At 41.8% G+C, this 23,386-nt stretch overlaps 1 protein-coding gene and 1 long non-coding RNA gene across 7 annotated transcripts in view; both read left to right on the forward strand.

The window, feature by feature from the left end:
• The window catches only part of LOC135244952 (regulator of G-protein signaling 7), a 63,763-nt gene that overhangs the window by 11,526 nt on the left and 28,851 nt on the right, over nt 1-23,386 (forward strand). The window lies entirely within an intron of this gene.
• Nucleotides 12,600-13,467, forward strand: LOC135244387 (uncharacterized). Its single transcript, XR_010326960.1, has 2 exons — nt 12,600-12,726; nt 13,178-13,467. It is a non-coding gene; the product is annotated as an uncharacterized LOC135244387 (long non-coding RNA).

The raw sequence follows: 23,386 nt of genomic DNA on the forward strand, positions 1-23,386 counted from the left end.
ATGGTGCTGTATATTTAAATCAAGACAATCACTGATAAAATTCTGGTGCATTTTGGAATGCTTTCTATCATCAGAGCATCCAGAGCGACAGTTCAGAGAGAAAAGACTAGAGCTTTCATTGAGGAATCATGCAGAAATTCAGTTACTATGTGAATTGATTCAGGAGTTGTCAGCCAGATGATTGCTGTTGATTTTTCAGCCCAGAGCACAACATTATTTCAGCCTTGATTTTGCCATCGGTGACATGTCCATGATTTGTCTTTGTCCAGTTTGCTCCAGAACTATAGACCTAATTTACTAAGACCTTCAGTAAATGCCTAATGACGTGTCATGGTATTTGTTTTGCAGCAATAATTGGTTGTGTTATTGGTTTTGCATGTTTTGAGAGGTCTTTCACATGCTAGGGCTCTCAGTAAATCAGGCCCTGTGGACCATAGTGTGTGTCCATATTTCACAGGCTGCGTTGTTGTATCTCAAAGGATCTATGGACCAATTTTGTGCTAGACATGGTTTCCGGACGTGAAAGAAAATGTTCAGCGGTAATTTTTAGTGTTGGGCTGTTTGACAGGCCACAAAGGAGGGATATTTCAGTATTTGCTGCTGTATTGATGAATAAATGCTGTATTTCTGTCTTACAGTAATATAATTTCTGTGTCCAGCTCTCCATTTCTGGTAAATAAAAATCCCTTCAGTTTGGCTAATTTACAGTAATAATAATAAAAAAGGTGTGTAGAGTTCCCCTCCTCCCCTGTCACACATGGAGGAGAATGCAGGCACAGGCTGCAATGTTTCAGGGAAGAACATTGAAGAAGAAAAAAAGCCTTATTAAACAAACGCTACACATAGCAGCTGTGACAGAAACAAAGAGGAGTTCTATAATCGTATTAACACAGAATCATGGGAAATCAGCTTTCTTTTTTGGAGACAGTTGCACGGAATCATAGCAGTGCATGCGTAGGGATGCCTGGGATTTCGATCTGGCCCCTTGTTGTCACGGTTTCTGTGCAGGTAGATCATTTTTCTGTGCCTGCACCGGCTCAGTGGTTAGCATTCCGATTAGCCACTCGGCTAATCGTTATTTTGGTGTGTGGGGACGATTAGTTCGAGCTTGCAGATTAGCCACTCGGCTAATCGTTATTTTTGGTTCCTGTGGGAGGATTGTTCCTGCTTGAACATTCCATGCATTCCTGCAGGGTTACCTCTGATCTGTTTCACCTGGGGGTTGCTCACACCTTCCGCTGATTACCAGCCACACCTGTGGCTGGGTATTTAAAGCGTCAGTAGGCAGTGGAACGGTGCTTGAGTGTAACGTGTTTTGCTCTAGCCAGTTCCCTGTCGTATTCCTGAGCAAGGTATAAGGAATTTAAGAACAAAGAGATTTAGAAAAGAATTCTGACTTCAGTTTGTTTGTTTTTTGGAAAAAGGTATTAGGACGGTATAGGTCCAGATTCTGAGGCTGGCGGTTTTAAGGGGTTATTGTGTCACCGTTGGGGCACAAACCTTTCTGCCCTTTACTAACCAGTTTTCCCCCCTGGTTTTAGTTGGCCTCAGAACTTCTTCTGTTTGTTTTTGAAAAGACATTTTCTTTTTCTCAGCTTCGGTTCGAAGTTGTTTATTTTTCATTTCTCTTTTCCCTATTCCTTTATTTTCCTTATATACTCCTTCTTCCTCAGTTACCCGTTTAGGGGTTTATTATTCATTATTTGGGATACGTCCCTTAGGAGTATAGCACCCCCTTATTTCGTCTCTCACGAGACTCAATGGTTACTGGAGTGCCCTTTGGTAACTTATAGATCCCCTGTTTGGTCGCGTCTGGTCTTCATCCTTCCCCGCCCTCACACTTGTTGCCTTGAGTGCTGCCTCCTGGCACCAGTTTAATAGGGAAACACAGTCACCAGGCTGCAGGCTGCTCACACTAGAAAGACGTGCACGGGCAACAGCCAGGCAGCAGAAATCTACAGCACTGCAGCAAGATGGTATCCCCTAACCAATCATTAGCACTGTAGTATATTGCAACTGTACAATAACTACCCGGAGATGACAAAGTCTGAGATTAATGAAAATCATAACCCTGATGGGAGGAAACTGAGGAATAAGAATACCCAGAGTCTGCTCTGCTCCGCAACACAGGAGGGGGAAGAGTCTGTCTGCTGGGGTAAATAGAGATTCTCATTTGATTTATTTGCACATGAGAAAAGGTTAAAAAAATATATGTTAAATGGTTCTGAAATACTAATAAATTTGCAAGTGAGGTAAAGGAAACCTCATGGGATTTATAAGGAGACTACAATATAACAAAATAAATGTAAGTATCCAAAAGAAGGGTAAATGAGCACAAAGAAGGTAGACTATTTTCTGGAGAGTGAACGTAGACCCAGATAAGGTTTGGGTGTGTGAGGCAGCAGTAATGGTGGGGACACTGCCCTGGAGCTGGACTCAGGTAGAGGTAAGAGCAGGCTGAGTGATGATCACTAGGCTGTGGTCACCCCAGCCTGTCCATACAATTTAGTTTGCTGTATACGGGTTCAATTTTAGAACCAACATTATATTCAACGGTACAAAACACTTGTGAAACGCTCAAAGGCATTATTCTATGAACACATAGATTTACATGCTTTAAGAGAGTTAAGAACTGAGCATGCTTTAATACAGAAAATTTTATTAATGATTTTACCAGTTCACACACAGCAAATTTACGGCCCATCTCCACAAATGCATTGGTAATTTACGTGAACACGGCACACTTCACCTTTTGCTCCCAAAGATGTTTTCTTTTTGGAATAGAAAGGGCTAATTGGGATGGGCACAAGGGCTAAGAGGAGAGCACTTCAAAGGGAGCGGGGGAGAGCCTGCCTGCTGGTGCCGTGCCAGCGAGGCAGCCTATCAGGAGGAAGAGAGGGCTCGTCTGAGTGACAGGCCGTCAGGAGCGTCTCTCACCTTGGAGTTCTCTCCTCGGCAGGGCTGTCTGACTGCTGCCCAGACCTCAGCCTCATCCTCACCCCCCGTGTGATTAGCACTTACCAGGAAGACAGCTGTTCCCAAAAGGCTAAAGGATCAAAGCCTTTTCTGTAAGGATGAATGTGTATCAATCGGAGCAAGCCGCTGCATTAGACTTGCATTAGCACCGCAGCTTGGTATCATCCATGTGTAGCAACACGGGAAAGCAGATCATGCGTATGCTGCAATACGAAGGTTATTAAGATTTTGCATTTCATAAAGATTTTGTGGTTTATATTTATTGGCCTTGATTTTGTCTGTTGGTGGCATATGGCAGAATAAATAAAAGTGACATTTTGTCTTTTGTTACTGTAAATGCATGCATTCTCTCTGTCTAGAGGCTGTTGTTAAAATGCTTGTTATTACACACCATCCCAAGAAAAGAAAAAAAACAGGAAGATCTTAAATTGTGGATAGATACCCAAAGCTCAGCTGTATCAGTCACAGCCACTTAGGACGGTGACACAGCTTAAATGCCTGATTTGAAGCTTATAATTATGTAACCCAGCTGTGCAGGACTTCTAAGAATGGCTGCTGATAAAAACACTGCTGCAGCTGAGTTTGACTGAAAACTGGGGATCAATATTTGAAGTGAGTTTGGAACAGAGAGCCAGAAGTGTGAGAGAGCAGAACCGAGAGCCAAGGACTGTGGGCGAGGCGGGACTGCACTCAGCCAAGCCCGTTAAGTACAGTACAGCCGGGGGCTGGCCATGTCAAACCTGCCCCTCACAGATACGCAAAATCTACATCTGCCTCAGACACACCGAGAGGAGCCTGCGAATTGAAAGCCACCAGGATTTCTGCAGGTTTGCAGAGTCCTCAAAAAGGCAGTGTATCGAAAATTCCCATAATGCTGTTCCATTTGATATCACAGCTTTCAATGTTATAGTATGCAGTGTTATATGTATTTATGAAATATTTGTCTTTACTAAAACAACTATTGTCATTGATCAATACCTGATCTATAAGGGCTATTTGGTAATTAAACAGCTGTACCACAATTTACACTGCTTCTGCCGAAGGGCATAAGCGAAGTAGGTGTGGGTTTAGTTAGCACTTTGACCTCTTGGGAAAGCTACGTTGCTGCTGGAAGGGCCAGGAGGAAGTGATTTTCCCTCTGGTCAAATAAACCCCTATGTCCCAGTGATGTGATGGGGACACTGTCCTGTAGGAGATGTCGTCGTTTGGATGTTAAACTGAGGTCCTGATTCACTGTGGTCATTAAAGACCCCACAATACTTATAGCAAAGACTAGGGTGTTCCCTGGTCTCCTGGCTACATTTTCAGCCTGGTTCTCTCAACCTGCCACCCAACCATTACCCAGTGTATTTGGCTAAAAACTGTTCTGGCACAAAATGGTGCATCACTCAGGTGGTGGTGGTTGAGGAGAGTTTCCCCATAATCACAGCAAAGCACTTTTAGTTTGAAGAAAAGAGCTACAGTATATAAATGCAAAGCATTATTATCATTAAGCTATTCTTAATTACAAAACATTAAAGTTACTGGAAAAATCACATTTTCCCAAGAGAATAGGCTATGATGAAGATATTAGACGGCTCTGCAGAAATACTTACAGCTGATGATCTGCCGGCACTTCAGACACGCATCAGAAAGGAACAATGATTCATCTGGACATTTTGCCCATCTCTGATCAAACTGTGTACGTTTATGTGCAGTAGGAGATGCTTCGATTATCAATGCTGACTGTACCAAGAACTGCAAAGGGAGCAAATGCAGACCTGGGAGTGATTTACTGGCTAATGGGACAGATTCACGTGGACTACATAATAATTTCAATTCTTGCGAAAGATGAAAGCGTTTTAAATGCGCATGAACATCATCTGTGCATGTAGGCCGTTAAACCATTCTGTGCTGTACAATCTGATCAGCTCTGTCGTTGTGTGTGGCTTCACTTATACATTTATAGTAAAGGGGTCGATGCAGACAGACAGAGTTTATGCAGTGCATTGGACTTAGCCTGAACCCAATAACACAAAAGCATAAGAAAAAATAAGCAATGGAGGAGAGCAGGCCATTGATCCCAACTAGTCCCTCTGTTTACCTTGAAGACTAACGGACAGGAACCAACAGGCTAATGGAGGGAAAGTGAATCCGACTATGGCTAGAGCTACAATGAGCATACACGCAATGAATGGGTCACTTTAGTAAGTCACGGATAAAATATGGCCTACTGGGAGCTGATAGACCCTCACTCTCCTGTCCCTATAGTAGTATTCTCCTTATTATAAACACACCTGTTAGCCATGCACTTTCCTAAGCCTACCTCAGTCACAGCCATCAACATATAACATTGTCATTACATATGCACCAGAATTATGTGAGTTATGCTCAAGGGTTATGAAGATACGTGCCATAGTCTTGCGCTTGATTATATGGTGCTGTTGCACATGTTGATGTTTAGCTGAAATGCAGCCTGGGAAAAATGTGATGGGCAGTTTTTATTTCCCATACCAAGAGCTGGATGTCTGTTGGGAGGGTGGACCGATGAAACCATGGTAGGCAAACACTAACAGTCACTGGCTGTGAAACAGAATCTTCTGAAGCACTGATGACAGCTTAGTCACAGTGCCCACAGCCTCCCAGCAAGAGCATAATGGAGGGGATGAACAAGCACTTTCACACAGAATCAGCTGAACACCTCAGACTGCACACTCTGTCCCTCCCAACAGGGCTGCACTAAAGATGCTGTCTGTTTCACAGATTAGTGTGTGCAAAAGTCCAACATGGACACTGACATCACACCCTGGAATCAGGCTGAGAGTTTGATTGGTTGCCAAGTGAGAGGCCTGAGTGTGTGTCCAATAGGGAGTTGCATGTGATGGCAAAGATCTCAGGTTTCATCTCCACTCAGACCAGGACAGTCCCCTGACTACAACTGCCTGCTCGGCTCTGCCTTCTTCCCCTTGCCACATACAAATAGGTAAAAATATATATATATAAATTATGCCATTTAAGTGGCTCCCAAGTGGTTCCTATGTGTGGTGGGAGGGATGGAAGCAATGCATATAAAGGAAATAGCTTTGTATCATATACTTTCCTTTTATAGATACACCAGTCAAACTAAAGCGCTGTGCTCTGCCCATGTCAGCTGCATCCATTCTGCAGTTTGGCAGCAGAGTGAAGAGGATGCACAGGCTGCCTGCATGCATATCAGATCATGCACAGGCAGGTGTGCAGCCTGCTGATACATATCGGAGCATGCACAGGCAGGTGTGCAACCTGCTGATACATATCGGAGCATGCACAGGCAGGTGTGCAGCCTGCTGATACATATCGGAGCATGCACAGGCAGGTGTGCAAACTACTGATACATATCGGAGCATGCACAGGCAGGTGTGCAACCTGCTGATACATATTGCAGCATGCACAGGCAGGTGTGCAGCCTGCTGATACATATCGGAGCATGCACAGGCAGGTGTGCAAACTACTGATACATATCGGAGCATGCACAGGCAGGTGTGCAGCCTGCTGATACATATCGGAGCATGCACAGGCAGGTGTGCAGCCTGCTGATACATATCGGAGCATGCACAGGCAGGTGTGCAAACTACTGATACATATCGGAGCATGCACAGGCAGGTGTGCAACCTGCTGATACATATCGCAGCATGCACAGGCAGGTGTGCAAACTGCTGATACACATGGGTGCATGCATGTGCAGGGGTGCAACCTGTCGATGCACATGCGAGCATGCATGTGCAGGGGTGCAACCTGCTGATACATATCGGAGCATGCATGTGCAGGGGTGCAACCTGCTGATACATATTGGAGCATGCATGTGCAGGAGTGCAGCCTACCGAATTGGCAGCGGACATTGCATCTTTGGGCAGGGCATACACATTAAAACAGAGGATTAAAATGGGCAACCCCCATCAATAATGAGAGAAATGAAAGAAAGAAAGAAAGAAAGAAAGAGAGAGACTTAAGAGAGAAAGCACACAACACCATGCTTAATTTCAGAGCTCCAGCTGATGCCAGCCACTCCCTTAGGAATCAAATCTGAATCCAACGACCCTCACGCCTGAGAAAAGTCTGTCAGACTTCTCCTCCGATTCACATCGGAGATGAGAATGCCCTGGAGTGTCACACAGGGCTCCCTCAGAGTCACACCTCTGCAGCTTCACCTCTCAGCCACAGTGTGATTGGAATCACTGCTGCTGTTTTTTAGCGATGTTTCCCAGGGCTGGACTCTGCCTTTGTTTCTACATGCTGGATATGTTGCCCCTCAGGGCAACCATACTGCACAGTGCAACTGGGAGGTTTATGTTAAAAGACTGGGCCAAAGACCTTAAGCTAATGCACGCAATAGGTGTCATTCAAACATGTAAAAATGTATAAGCATGACTGAGAGGGTATACTTTGAGACGCTCGTGCTATTGAAGAGAGTATCATTAAATTCAGAGAAAACAGGGCTGAATATTTAACAATGGTTGTACTAGTCCATGGGATGCTGCGTCTTTGGAACACAGGGCATTTCAAAATTTGTGTTTTACACTAATTCACTCGAGTACTGATAAAAAAAAAACTATTTTTGTCATAATATTGTCATGGTTTTGGCTGATACCACCATTTATTTTCCTACCTGCGCCTTTTCTTCAGTTATTACGGCCATTGGTTTTTTCATGCGCCTTTTCTTTAGTTATTACGGCCATTGAGTTGATTAAATTATACGCGTGCAAATTTCTTTTTACAATTTGCACCTGTTGGCGTTCTATTTAAACCCTGAGCAAGCCGATAAGCTTTGCTTCAGTGTCACTTATGTTGCACGAAAGCCGGTATTCTGTCAAGCGAGGTAAAGGTAAAGGTAAAGGTAAAGGTAAAGGTAAAGGTAAAGGTAAAGGTAAAGGTAAAGGTAAAGGTATAGGATTGAGTTGCGATATTGGATTGTTGTGGCTATAAAATTAGCACAACAGTCTTTAGCTTTTTTAGATTGTTGGCAACCAGTTAGTGCCACAATCTAAGCTCAGTATTCTTTCTTTAGGGTTTTACTTTTTCAGCCTCGGTTCGAGGTCTGTTTTCTTTGAGTTGCCCCGTTTTCTGCTCTGGCAGTTTTGTTTTATTTTCATACTCCTTAAGCTTTAGTTCTTTTTTACCCAGTACGTGGGTTGTGTAGAGCTTTTCTTTGGGATACTCTCCCTAAGGAGTATTGTTTTCCTTTCCCGTGTCTCTTGAGACCTTTGTGGCTATTTTACCTCTGGTTAATAGCTTAAAGAACCCCCCTGTTCAGTCGCGGTTGGTCTCCCAAAACTCCAACTCCATCACAAATATGTCAACAATAATAACACAACAAATATATGTCATTCATAATTTTATTATGACAATTGTGAGAGAAAGGGGATGAAATAGCAATATTATTGTGTATACAGTATATATGGTAATAAATTACAGATAGTTTTGGCGTTCTGCTAAAAATTTTTTTTGCCATACAAGCAAATAATATTTTCTAAAAAAACCTAGGAGCAATTTCTGTTTTAGTGTACTCATGTTGTGCAAGCTAGCTAGAGCGTGACATCTCTTTGAATCTCACAGTGCTTCCAATTAAATGGTCTCATGCGCAGCAGTGGGAAACAATTGAAATGACATGCACAACTGTAGCCAGCACAGGAACCAGTACTTGAAGTTTAAAAAAGAAAAAATCTAAGGGAAGTTATCCGGGTGCTATAGCCTACAGCCTATCAGTGAAGCATTGATAGGCTAGTGCATTAAGGCTACTGACTTAATTTGGTCCCTCACGGAAATAAAGAACATGTTTTTTTGTGCCTTTAACAGAACCTTGTAAGAAATAGAGCACGCTCAAAATATGTTACTAAAATAATACTGTCACCGTGTGTCTCTAAACTTTGTTTTGGTACAATGTGTTGATTCCTCTAAAGTTTGTTTTGGCACAATATGTTGTACCTTGCGATGTTCTAGTATTTGATGAGTGCCTGTTGTCACTGATGTTACTGTAATGGAGGATGGAGAGCTGGACCATCAACACTGTTGACAAGGGCTCGCTGTCAAATGTTTGAAAAGGATGACAATCGTGATCCCAGTGCATTCCAGAACCTGTAGGCTATACATTGTCACACTTTGTTTCTCCCAGAATTTGGCAACAGGCTACTGTATAGACCCATACAAATAACACTGTAGGCTACATTAAATCTTGCATTTATATTTCATCTATATTTCATCATTTCATCTTTGTAGTTCATCTGTTTAAGCCTTTCACTTTTAAACATATGCCACTGGAAACTCATTGTTATTTAGATTTTGTGTGGTTAATATAATTGCACTTTTTATGTGCAGACCAACTTCCAATTGCTGAGACAGAAAAAACCTGTTACTGCCCAAAATGATAAAAATTGTTTGCTGTCAATCATCTGTGAAGTGGCAATTGATGTTGATTATTGGGGATGGGCAATTTGGAAACTGAATGACAAGCAGGTTCTACTGACCTCTTGCTGAGGGATGGCTGAATTTCAGATGAGAACCATAAAATCTTTTATGAGCAGTGAAATCAGACATCAGGGGTAGGAGGTAAATGGTGGGTAGAAGCCGAGAGGGGACGGATGGGCTGACGGAATTACATTGATTCTCATGCGCATTATTTTTTTGTGGACCTCATCAACCCTACAAATGTCAAATGAGGATAAATGTTGGCATTTAAAGGTTGAATGTGTAAGATTCAAAGCACATGTAATACTGCAGAATATGCAGGATGTAGGTGGTCCGCTGGGGCAGAATAATGTAGGAAGGAGCCCTGCGGACACTGGAGGGGCCCCCAGCATTACAAAGGGGAAAGAAGGCATGTTCTTAAGGATGACTGTTACAATCTAGCATGAATACTGCAGTGCACCACTCCGATGTTCATGGCTTTCATTAAGACCCACCGCCTAAAGGCTGCCATGTATTTAATGCATGTGTGCCTGCAGGAGCTCGCTGACTTCACATGAATCAGGGGACTTGTGCGGATTCAGTGTGCATAGGGAAATGGTGTGTTCAGATTGAGCTGCTTACAAGGTGCAATAATGTTTTGCAGTGATTTGTCTCTAAGGGTAACATGTTGTTAATAAGTGGAGGATTAATGTACAACACATGTGGAGCATTTTAAGGTCTTTCTGGTGATAATGCAGATGAGGAGTTTATGTACACTTTGAGCGAGTGAGAGATGTACAGTAGTTCATTTTCATAAAATGGTTTGTGCTGAGCAGAAGATAATTCTGCCTCAACTTGGACCTCTTTGTCCAGTTAAATCAAACATTCTGAAAATAAGAAATGAAGCAAAACTAAATGAAATAATTGTAAAGGTGAACATTCATTAAACATACATTGTTTCAGTTGTTCACTGAACACATACGTATATACATCTTAAATAACTGCTGAGAAACATTTCTCCTTAAAGACAATTGATTTTTTATTTGCTTGCTTAATTAATTAACCTTCATCTATAAACATTGTCAGTTTATTACAGTTACAGTTTCATTAAGGTAATAAGCAAATACTGTTTTCACAAATTTCACACTCAAACAACTGAATGCTAAGAGCCATCTGTTCTTCACAGCCATTCTACAGTTAAAGAAGTTACTCTGCATTACTCCTTTTTTAGATTCTACTGTACTGCTTTGAATATATAAGCTATCACGTGGTCACCAAAAGGACAACAAGTTCTTTAACTCACTGCTTGTTACACTCACTGCTTGTTACTCTTTTTCTCTAGCAGGCTCACCTTTAGGAGGTATCATACTGAGCTTCATCTCAGTGAAGGTGTTAGATTTTTGTGATTACTTCGTGACTTTTGTGCGTTTGACCTTGTTTTGTTCAATTCGACTTTGATTCTCACCTAGCCCTTCTGCTTTGCTTGCCGAGTGGATTTTGTGTATCTAACCTTGTTTTGTTCAATCTGATTTAGATTCCTCTCCAGCCCCTCCTAGTTTGTTTGCCGAGTGGATTTTGTGTGTTTGACCTCATTCTTTCAATTCAACTTCGATTCTCGTCTAGCTCTTCTAGTTTGTTTCATTACCCTTTTCCTTAATTTCTGGTTACAGTCTGACCTAGACTGGGTCATATCCATACTTTTCTCAAATGCCTCATATTTAAAAACAATTTCCTTTAATCTACAGTACACCGATCCATATTAACTCTTAAATGTTCTCCACCCCATGATTTCACCGCATGAAATCAACTTTTACATTTGGGGAGCAAAAATAAAACCCAACCTGGCAACCCTGATTACACCAGTTTAGCATTCAGGTTAATGGAAAGCACTTGTCCCCTTTTACAATGGAAATCGGTGTCAACCAAAATCAGGGATTTAGCTAGGTGTCTGGAAATCTTGACAAACAGAGTCTACATTAGCATTTCACTTGAATTAAACATTACATGGAAATGGGGGAGGTCATTTCAATGTTTATACGCCTGGTGATAAAGACAGGAAGCGCAGCATAATGCTAACAACACCTTCAGTACACTTGACGCTATTACTATTATACAATTGTGCCTTTTACTATGCAGTCAGAATTTGGTTGAAAGCTGGATTTCTTGCCAAACATCAGGTTGCATGATATTTTGGAATTTATATGGTTTCCACATTTCCAAAAGATTTCTGGTCATATGTGAATTCTCATAAGAAAAACATGAAATCATAGTATAAAGTATAATATACACTGGTGACCAAGTTACAGAGAAATAGATCCAGTCATATAACAGTGAATGGCCACCCTGTTCTTTCCCGCTCAATAAAACTCAAGCACAGACTCACTAGAACAAGGCTTGAGCAAGCCGTGCTCACTATTGACACTGCAAGGGACGGAAAACAGCATTGACCTTTGATTGGCCGCTGACGCAGAGAAACGGAACTGCTCCGGGGCCAATCCCGCGGCCTTTGGAAAAAGCTCTTACTCTCGTTAAAAGCACGAGCGCCAGCAGAGGTCAAACACGTATGGAGACCAGCGAGGGCGAATCAGCTCTGCAGATCTGAGCACGAGACACATCAAGGAGGCAGTGATCACGGGGGGGCTTGTGGGAAGGAGGAAGACCGCTCTGTCACTGCTCATTCACACCTAGGGCAAAATAAAGGGAATGCAAAATCTCTGTGGCTCGAGTCCTTCGCCGTGCCTGAATGAGCATGGCCAACAGACCTAGATCAAATATGAAAACTCTAAAATATGCTGCAGTACTGTACGACCACATGAAATAATTTAGTTTTGAATAACGCTGATAATTGGCACTTAAAAATTAGCAGTAATCTGCTGGAACTTTTTTGATGTTGAAAGACCTGAAGGTTTAAAAGCAGGTGGCAGAAAACATAATTGAGGGAGAAAAAAAACAACAACTCTGTGCTCTATTCCAAATTTCTTCCATTCATAATACAAAACCGATAACCAGCTGAAATCCTTCTAACCCTCTCTTTCCCTGAACCCTGTTCATACAAAATCATACAGGACCATGCTTAGTCAGCACACCTGAGATTAAATAGGACTGCAGTTCTCATTCTCACCTGGGAACATTCCAATCAATTACTCAATTAAAGTTTTCCTGCAAGACATTACATTTCTCTTCAGTCTATGGGATTTTGTGGTTTCTTTGAGCAGCCAATTAAGGCTATGGCAACCAGGTGTGTGGGTTCTTCAGCAAATCAGCAACTTAAATGAATCAGTGGTGCTGAAATACAGGGAAAAGCAGACACTACATCCTTTCTAGAACTGGATACTGTCACCAGTGTTTTAGGTAAAAACTATGCTATCCAGCTGTAAACCCGGTCTGTCAAACCTTGTTCCTAGACTAATATCATGTAGGTTTTCATTTCAACCATAATTTTGCACACCTGATTTGATTAATTAGCAGCTCAGCATGATCGAAAGCTGTTGAATGAGGTGTGCTTTGTTAGGGTTGGAGTGAACCTACAACAACAATAGATCTCCAGGAATAGGGTTGGGCATTCCTTGTATTAAGTATTCAGCTTCAAAACCTCTTCCCTAGCACTGATGTCTCATGATTGTGGGCACTCTCTACTTTAGCAAACAATTTGTGGTTATGGTGCTCATAGCAATGTTGATGTGCTGGGAGTAAAGTACTCAAACAATCTGGGTTATTAAATTACTGAAAAGAAGACAAGAGAACCTTGCCTAGAGCTCCAGAAAGGGCGCTGAGATTTAATCCTTTCTAAAAATCATTTCAGACGAGGCTGAAGAGGCCTGGTGCTCGGCAGGACAGCCCTGATGGATGTTTGGCGAGCTCTGAACGCCGTGCCTGCCTCGTCGCGTGTGACTCAGTGGGCGTGGCCCAGCGCAGCAGGACTGGTCGTGCTGCCACTCACCCTGACCCAGGGGCAATGCGCAATCTTGGCCATTTACTGCATGAGTGACCTCGCGCGTAGACTGCAATGCATAATTAATGTAAAAAAAAACACATAAAACATGCGTGTGCCCCGCAGAGGGAATAGAATAAAAATCAATCTGGGTCATCTGATTTTCTCATAAGCAACCTGTTTTCAATAAGCAACTCAGAGCTGAAGCCCCAGATGAGCTTTCCCCTATGTCTATCCAAACTGATCCTAGGTCAGGATCGCTACACAGGGATGCTTCATGAATACAGGCTGTGGGGTCTGCACATGTCCTGGGGGAATTCTGCAGAATGAGGGATGTGTCCCCCACCCGCCCAGGCTGGGAGTGTTTGGTTATACAGTATAATATAACTTCATGCAGATGTCCACAGTGTCATCCTCTTCTTGTTGCAGGCCTGTGTTCACACTGTTCGAACCTGTGCAGAGAGAAACCCTTATTACAAAGCTCCACAGCTTTAATACATTCTGCACAAATCTCATGGATATGGAAAACACAGCAGGACTTCCCACAGTACAGTTCAGACAGCCACTAAACTAACACCATAATTAGCCACTTTATCATCGGGAAATTGTTCTGGGATGAACATGTGCATGTTTTGACTGGCGCTTAAATACAATCAAGATTATGATTGCCCTCATCATCATTCGCGGTGCTAATATCTTTATAATTAATAAAGGTTGAAACTACGTTCATTTATTCAGGATAATTATCACAGACATTAACCACTTTTCACCAAATAACCATTTTTACCTCATGGCTACATTCACTGTTAACAATCTATAGAACTTTTAATTTAATTTAAGTTCAGTTTCTGAACTGCCAACAAAATAAAAAATCGAGAACGCAGCACCTTAGCGGTACTCGGATTTCAATTTTGGATGGGCCAAAGTAATTCTGGCAGGACCTGTTAATTGCAGAAAGTAGGCCAGCTGTTCACACACACCCCTTTATTCCTTTATTTCAGTAATTTACAGTAGACGTTATGGCTCTGTCAGGCCAAATATGCACCATTTGCCATTACTGTGCTTCTTATGTCATAAACAGCTGATCAGCGTTCTAAATAAGGAGGCTGAACGTTTCGCCTGCAATGTAATAAGAACGGGCATTCCACACACAAACATAAAAACAGATGGTGGAGACACCTGGGATGAGGCAGTCGGTTCTGGCAGTGTCTCCTTTCTAATCCTTTTAGCTATAAGTCATATATAAAGTGATGCCTACTGGGCCATAGCAATTCATTCATTTGTAGCCTATAGCTACAGTATAGGACTTTAAAAACAAGTTTTAGCCGTAGCCAGAGATGGACAAGAAACCCAGTATACCCGAAGCCATTGATACTGGCCTGGCGTAAAAGCAAGTGGCTGTTGTGATTTATCAAGACTTCACACATAATAGTTCAATATAAAATTATCTTAAAATTTTTTTTTTTTTTTTAGAAAGGGAGAGAACCTTTTTTGTTATTTTCATATTTTACTGTGCATTTAAAGGGTAATGAAAATGATTGAAAATAAAAGTATTTCCTCTTTGTACTGCACTGTAGACTGTTGTACATTTTTCAGCTTTGCCTGGCTGGGCGTCTTATGAGAGTTTGCCAGTTGGCTGTTTACAGACTTTGCAGACAGCGTTTCTGGAGTCAGTTTGAGTAAGCCTGGCCTCCTGGCTTCCTGCCAGGGTCACCGGGTGAACCCTGCTTCTGCAGAGACAGAGCTCAGACAGGACCACGTGGCTGCTTGCTGTGCTGCCGTGTCCTGTGCCTTAGCAGGGTACATGATGTAGTGATGACAAAATCTCCAAGGTTGCCTTTGTACCAGGAGAGAGAGAGAGAGAGAAAGAGAGGGGGGGGGCAGGGGAGAAATTCATATAATCTTCTAATAACCTTGTGCAGTTTGATAACTTTTCCTGTGCTGATATTAGTTATCATTTGAAATGCATTTGGTTGCCCAGTGTGGGTACACTACAGGCAGGGAGAGAGAGGGTACAGGAAGAGAGAGGCAGAGTGTGGCAGGATCCATGTGAGATGCTGGTTTCACGCCAATATTTGCAGATTCCACAACATTTCTATGATCATGTATACTTATTACTACTTTGCATTACATGCTAATCAGGGCTGGAATAGTGTCTGTTTGTTGAAATGACCAATGTAGCAGAGGTCTTGTTTTGTGTTTGCTGCGTTTTGAATCTAATGTACATTGGTGTTAACACACAGGCCCTGGGGACATGTGGCCAGCAGAGACTGGTCATCATGCATGATAGTTCACAGCCCTGCTCACACATACATGTGGGTTCAAATTTATGAACAACAGGTGTAGCACAAATGTCTGTGCATAAACATAGATGTAGTAAAGCAGAAACACAGATGTAGCAAAACAGAAACACTGATGTAGTAAAGCAAGAACACAGACGTAGTAAAACACAGAAACACTGACTTAATAAAACAGACACTCAGACGTAGTGAAACAGAAACACACACATAGTAAAACACAGAAACACAGACGTAGTAAAACAGAAACACAGATGTAGTAAAACAGAAACACAGACATAGTAAAACAGAGGCACAGATGTAGTAAAACAGAAATGCAAATGTAGTAAAGCAAAGAAACAGAGATGTAGTAAAACAGAAACACAGATGTAGCAAAACAGAAACACAGATGTAGTAAAACAGAAACACAGATGTGTAATCTTTTAAACACAATAATGTTGTTACAATATGACGCTAAACTGGGAATCACACAGAGGAGGCCATTATGACGTGATCACAGATGACATCCTTTGGGAAGGCAGAGGGAAAAGGACCACAGCAGTCAGGTGTGGGCAGAGTAGGACAGATCTCAATAAACACCTTTCCTCCAGACTAAATTGGTGATGACCTTGAGGTTAAACACCAGTCATCTGTGATGTCATTACAGTGTATTTATAGATCCCACCACTCCCCAGTCACAGTGCTGTCAAGCGCACGGTGACTAAGTGAAATGTTGGCGGGGTGGGGGACTTAACGCAGTGAGTGGGGGGCCCAGGGAGAGAGCGCTGTTAGCCAGCCACCCGCTCAGAGCCTGCCAGCTCAGCGCTGCAGTGCAGTCAGCTGTTATAGTCAGGGGCGACAGTGCATCATTGGGTATAGAAAGGGTCTTTTGATTACAGAGACCCAGAAATTCAGCACAATATGAACCGGACCCGGAGAAGAGTCAGATAGTCCAGTGACTATAGATAGAACTCAGATTCAGAAGAGTCATATAGCTTTGTGGTGATGAATTGGATACCGATTCATAAGTCACATAACTCAGTGAATAAATAAATAATCTAGTATCTCTTCTTGGTTGATTTCAAATGTGACATGCATTTGCATTTTTGCAATTTGACTGAATGTCAAATTTCAGTCCATTTTCAGTCTGTGCATTTCCCTCAGAAGGCAAGTTTATTGAGTCCTTGGAAAGTGAAGCCAAGTATGAAGAAGTATTATGTTTGCGATGTGCTCTTCAGGGTAAATATGAATAGAAAGTAATGAAAAAGCATTCAAGGAACAAAAATCACTGTGGATCATTGAAAAAAAGGACTAACCCTCCAAAGGAGTGTCAGTTATGAAAAGCACTTAATTAGAATGCTATATTAGATGAGTTTAAAGGCTAGAATATAGATCCCTCTGTGTTCTCCCCGATGGTTCCGTACAGTGAGCTACTGCCCACGGACACTCTATGCATCTTTCAAGATCAATCATTCAATTAACCTGTCATCGTCTGTTTATAAATAGACCTCAGTCTCTCTCAGGCTTTGCCCTGAAAAAGGACTGTTGTGATAGCATGTGGGCTGCAGCTCCCCATATACTGTGGGATTAGCTGCTTATTTTTAAACAGCCCTGCCAGTTATATACTATTCTAAGAACTGTTCTGTTTCTTTCAGGAACACCCCAGTAAAGAATGTCTTTGTTTTACTGTGGTGTCGAATGAAACTGTATTTCTGTTTGTTCTGAGATGCGGTTTTCATAGCGCATTCTTCTTGCCTGGGAAGCTTTTGTTTATGCAAGTAACATGCGACCAGGAGACCAGATTTATCTCCGACCTGCACTATAAAAGCAGCGGTGCTACTTTGATGGATCGACTCTAAACCACGTTTACTGCGTTATCCGTTTCATTTATTCATGGACGCATTCACGGAGATGCTGACATGTACATTACTGACAATGCACACTGGGTCACTGAATCTGACTCGGGTGGGAAAACATAGCAATTAATGTCTGCACTTGGTTATTTAGTATCCATTCCTTAATGATCGTTTTTTGGTTCCGGCCTCAGATGTAATTAATCAAGTCTTTAGGTGACTCCATTCCTGTGAAGGAAGTATTGATCTTTAATTTTACACAGCCGGGCGCGATGAAAGGCAGAAGCGGAAATGCACTGGCGTTTAAAATATGCTCTTGCATGGAGGATGCGTGCTAAACGCATGCATAATGAATGCCGCTGCTGTTGGATCTGATCTCATTTGCCATGCGACGGCGGGGAAGGACTTCCTGCCATAGGTGTGATGGGGAGGTAATTAGTGCCAGCAGCTGCTGTGAAACTATCTGTGTGGCTTGCAATTAAAACGGTGCGTGTGCTTAACATGTTATGTGGGCGGCTATTCCTCTCCCAACAGTCTAATTACGTGTAAAATAATAAAAAGCGTAAGACCGCGCGTTCTTTGTTTTCCTGAAGTCTTTCATGTCTGGGGATAAACCCTCAGTGCGTAAGACTCGTCTGACGCAGAAGGCCCCAGAACCGTGTGTTACTCATCTCCGTGCCCATGCTAATGTGGCATTAAAGGCAGATTGAGGCTAATACTTCTCCAGCGTGCAGGACTTTTATCTTCCATTAGCACCTGAAAAAAAGCCTGTCACCCCTGTCAACTCAACCGTTTCAGAAATTGCGCCCGTAACCCATAGGAACGGGCTGGGGAAGCAGCCCAGTGGCAGAGTGCGGGCCTCTCTGGGGAAACCCCTGGGCAGTAGAGACACGCGGTCTGAACTGCTGTTTCGCTTCGCTAAACTCCTGACCTGAGGAGGGAGTAAATGCTCTGCCGGCGGTGAGGGCAAAGGGTCTCTAAAGGAATGAGGCGTTATTTCAGCTGTAAGTAGACACCACGTTTCAGTGCAGCACAGCCAGTTTGCACTGGTGTGTTCTAAACTCGTTTCAGTGGGGACCAAACACCTGTATTTCCTCACCATCTGCATCATCACCTATGTACATACAGCAGTGTGGCAGTCATTTCATATACACCTGCACCATTCCGCTGCCACCGCCGCGCTCTCACAGGGGGCTTTTGAAGGTGATAACTCATCACGGTGCAGCAAATGAAGAGAATATTAAACACGTTGCCAGTTTTTCCACATTTTCTCTGCAGGTGACTGTTGTTTTCAGAAGCGTGCTGAAACAAAAGCCTTTGTGAACGTTGAGTTGTTGTCTCAGAAGCACAAAAGGGTGGGGAAACACATTTTATACTCATGGGGAAAACATTAACCACTTTACCTTTCACAAATTGATTTGGAAGGTACACAGACCTGATGCACAACATTTCTGTCAGTCAGTCTCTCAGTCTGAGGCCAGTAATTTAAATATGTTCTGTGGTGTATCTTATGGACAGGACAAAAACGCAAGGATATTATTTTAATAATTCAAAATGTAAATTTGTTGAAATGCAGTTATTAAAAATGCATACTAAAACATGTTAAAACTAAAGAGTGAAGTGTTGGTTTTTTCATGTATCCCCTTTCACATATATCATTATATTAATTCATGGGTTTTCAGTTATATATTACAAAATAATATTTACATAACTGTACAGAAATTGTGAAACTCATGTTATATGGGTATACAATTCCATATATGGAAGGGACAATCAATAATCCATTTTAACTGCATGGAAATGATTGCACTATAGGTGAATTACTGAAATGACAGCAGTGTTTCCGTAGTGACTGAAATGTACTTTCACATGGGCTGATAACAAAAAACATGGCAGCATATATGTTACTATTAAAATTGATTTTACAGTCAAGAAATAAGATAAAACCAAAATATACTGAACTGCATTCAGACATTATGTTTTAATTAGCTATTGAAAGCTTTGATTCTGGTACCTTAATGATGTGCAAACTGCATTTTCTTTGGTGCACACTGTTTGTTTCACATGATATGGTTCTCTCAGCCTGCTTAATGTGCAGCTCTTAAAGTAGATCTCTGCCCTTAAACCTTTGCATCTCAGAGTGAAGCATCAAGGAATTGAAGGTTTGAGCTGACGGTTGTTCTTTGACTCAAATGCATGCATATCAAACAGAGAATGGAGGAGAAAAAACAAAAAAACAAAATTCCAGTCATTCATGTTTATAAATGTATTCACTATGAAAGTTGGCTATTGCTATTTTGTCCTTTTCATGCATAAATACCAGTTTCATGTTATGATGCTATGCTATCTGTAGTGTGGCCATTTGTACAGAGAACAAATATGCAATATATCACCAGTCATCTGAAGGTGGAAGCAGAATGTGAGGATAGCAGTTAAGCCTGTCAGTCAATCTCGTTCTCATGACAACAATAAAAAAAAATCAAAACAACATGGCTGGGAACCTGAACTGCATTTTGATATTTATTGAGTGTCAGTCAATCTCGTTCTCATGACAACAATAAAAAAAAATCAAAACAACATGGCTGGGAACCTGAACTGCATTTTGATATTTATTATTCATGCCAGCATGGCCAAACTGTTTTACAAATTTACTAATGTATACCTTAAAACAAATTTATTTGGAGTACTCAGTTGCATGCAAATGTTAAAGTAATTTTCACTTACAAAACTAACATTAGGTTTCAGTAAATTGCTTTTTAATTAATATTTTCAGACTGACTACAGTAGCAAGCTGTGCTTATAATCAACAGGTAAAGCAATGGTTGATAGTTATAATTATTTTCCACATTAATTATTGGACTTGTTGTAATGTTGTGCAGCACACAGTGGGGCCACATCTCCTATTTTCCAGGCAGTCAGATTATCTTAGTTTGTGTTCTCTAAGACTGGTGGAGCTTCAGGACCCTGGACAGCACTCACCTCACCTACAGGAATATACTGTATACTGCTGGTTGACTGGGAATTAGCCCAAGTGTTCCAGGTTGCCATCATTAGGCAGCCTATTCACATAGAGAGAGTAGAGAGGCCAAGTGGACAGGCTTTTCATGGGCTGATCTGCACGTTGCCTTTCTGTCTCCACCATCTGGTCTCTGTGTTGAACCAGACTTTCTGTTTCATTTTATTGGCTATATAGCAAATAAATGGTGTTAAGTAAAGTATGGCAACAGTGTAACATACTAGTTTTGGAACCTGGCTTGTAGCTTCAAGGTTAATGGTTCAATTGTTAGGTGGGACACTGCCACTGCAGCCTTGGGTACTGAGCCTGAATTACTTCAGTTAAACATGCAGCTGTATAAATCAATTGCATGTAAAAATAATGTAAGTTGCATAAGTCATTGTGGACAAGAGAAATGCAACTATATAGATTAATTCTGTCTGATTTCTGGGTGATATACTTATTTCCGGAGTCTCGTTGAATGTATTCGGGAGTATTGTTTTCAGGAAGTTATCCATACTTTTGAGAAGGTCCCACAGACAGGAACAGGCCAGGCAAGCAGAGAAGTGGAGCAGACGTAATTTGATTGGTGCGCGTGGCGAGGTTTCAAAAGGATGGGGCGTCAGTCTTTTCTCTCACTCCAGTTTTGTTTTAGTATCATTCGCTCACAAGCTTTGCACGTGAGCAGACAGAAAACCCGACCCAATGGGCCTACACTGCTTCCTCCTCTCCCCAACTCCTAACCCACAGCAATTAGCCAAATTTGTTGAGCAGCTTGTTAAATATTTTTGTGAGCAGACTGGCAAATAGGTGCACCATTATTGTGTATTATTTGCTACCCTGCTACTTCCACATTTCGTTCAGGCTCAAGAGACATCGTGGACATAGATGAAGAGAGGCTCATTGGCACGTGCCCCCTCAGATTTTTTGACGCCACCCCCTGGTCCACAATCACTCCAGACACCACCAACAATCACCTCTCCTCCCCACTTGATCATGTGTTGTTACTACTATAAGTGTACTGTCACTCTTAGTAACATAGTAAAAACAAATGATTGAATAAATTATATTTGTACATGCGGACATAAACCACCCACATTTTGCTCGTTTGAGTTTGTGCCCCCTCAAAAATTTTGGGTGCACTATACCACTGGAGAGGCTAATACATGAAATAAACAAACGTCTGCTTTTCTATGACGTCTCTAGTAATTTCTACAAGGACCGAATAAAAAAAGCTGCATGGCTGGATATTGCTTGGTCTGTGACCAAATAATTGGGCACTCGTCAGAACTGATCAGACGACAGTAATTTTGAACATTTTATGTAATAAGATTTAGGTTTTAATCACAAATTTTTGTCTGGAAAATACGAAAAGGTAGGGGAAAGAGACCAAAATAAAATGAATGCCAACTCTAAAGGATGATTGGTTCCCATTTTGTGACTGCGCGACGGTCGCATCCTATCAGGATACTTTCCAAAGCAATATCGTTGGGCATTTGGTCGCTCGCGGCATGTTTGGAACCGGAGTCATGAGTAAGATGCGACATTTCCTACCACTTTGCTTTGCTCACATGCTTTGCTACAAGGGTAGGACATTTTAATCACTTACGCAGTACCCTTAGGAAATAGTATGGAGGATATTTTTGCATACTGCCGAAAAAATCCACTAAACACTAGGCAGTATGTTTAGTACATAGTGGTTAAGAGGTTGTTTGAGACATGGCCCTAGTGAGGTCATTATCCCTTCTTGGACATGTCCCATATGATGATGACCTCACTTCCTCCACACTCTAAGGCACCAGTAGTTTGGGAAGCATAATCACTGAAATTTGTGCTGATGTTATTTTTGTTCATTTAAGTTCCATGGCATGAATTACCACTGTCTTACTTGTCTACATTTTTTTTTTAGAGAGCTCACAGAAAATGGCCCGTCCCTGACGCAGGAAGTCTTGGTCACCAGTAGTAATGGAACACTTATAGCAGAGGAATTCTATTTAATGCGGAAAAAATGGTTTTAAGTATCAGGCATCTCTTGAGCACGGTGCGGTTTTTGCCGTGACTCATTTAGCAAAGCTCTCAAAAGGGATTCTGAGAGGGGCTTAAATCGCTGGCTTTGTGCGTGTCTCTCATGGGGGAGGGCAATATTCGCATGACAACAGAAGACCACCCCCCCCCCTTCCCCCGAATCCTCGTTCCTGCAGAACCTTCCTGCATTGTGTAACTGTGCCCCATCAGACTCCAGAGAGAGCCACAGCCTTTTAGACCAGATCCTGCATTTTCAGTTTTATTTTTCACTGATTTTGCCTCCATCTCTGTTTCTTTATTGTCCTTAAGATATAATTTTTCTACAGAAACAGTTTCTACTTTCTGTTTCCAATTTTTTGAATACGTATTTATTTTGATGGTTTTGAAAACGTTAAAGCCTTGAGACTGATACGTATGTCACATTACCTGTGATAAGCGTTGTGCTGTATAAGAAGATTATGACTCAAAATAATTTATGCTGTCTGCGAAAAAAACACACTTCGTGTGGAGCTCGGATTTTTCCAGGCTCTCTGAGATGCACACAATAATTACAGCTGCAGAAATGTCCAGTGGCTACATCAGCATGCCAAAGATTAGGGCAACTGTGACTGCCACAGAACCCTGTGTGATCACCCTGTACTGATCTGTCATCAGGCAAACTGGCCTTGTTCTCATGTGTGTGAGTAGACGTGTGATAATTTCAAAGTTTTCTTTTCCAAACAAGATTCTAGTCAAATAGAGAAAAAATTAAATAATATTTTTTTAAAAAGATGATTCTTTCTATAAGTTTATGTTTGTAGATTAAACTAGGTGGCACTTTTACTCAATATTAATCTTGGTTCTTATTTTTTCACAATAAAAATATGTATATTAAAGCATTAAACCTGCTGGTGACACCTGGATGGGACAGGAGATCTACCTGCCATTGCTG

Source organism: Anguilla rostrata, chromosome 18, assembly GCF_018555375.3.
Source record: "Anguilla rostrata isolate EN2019 chromosome 18, ASM1855537v3, whole genome shotgun sequence".
Classification (NCBI taxonomy): Eukaryota; Metazoa; Chordata; class Actinopteri; order Anguilliformes; family Anguillidae; genus Anguilla; species Anguilla rostrata.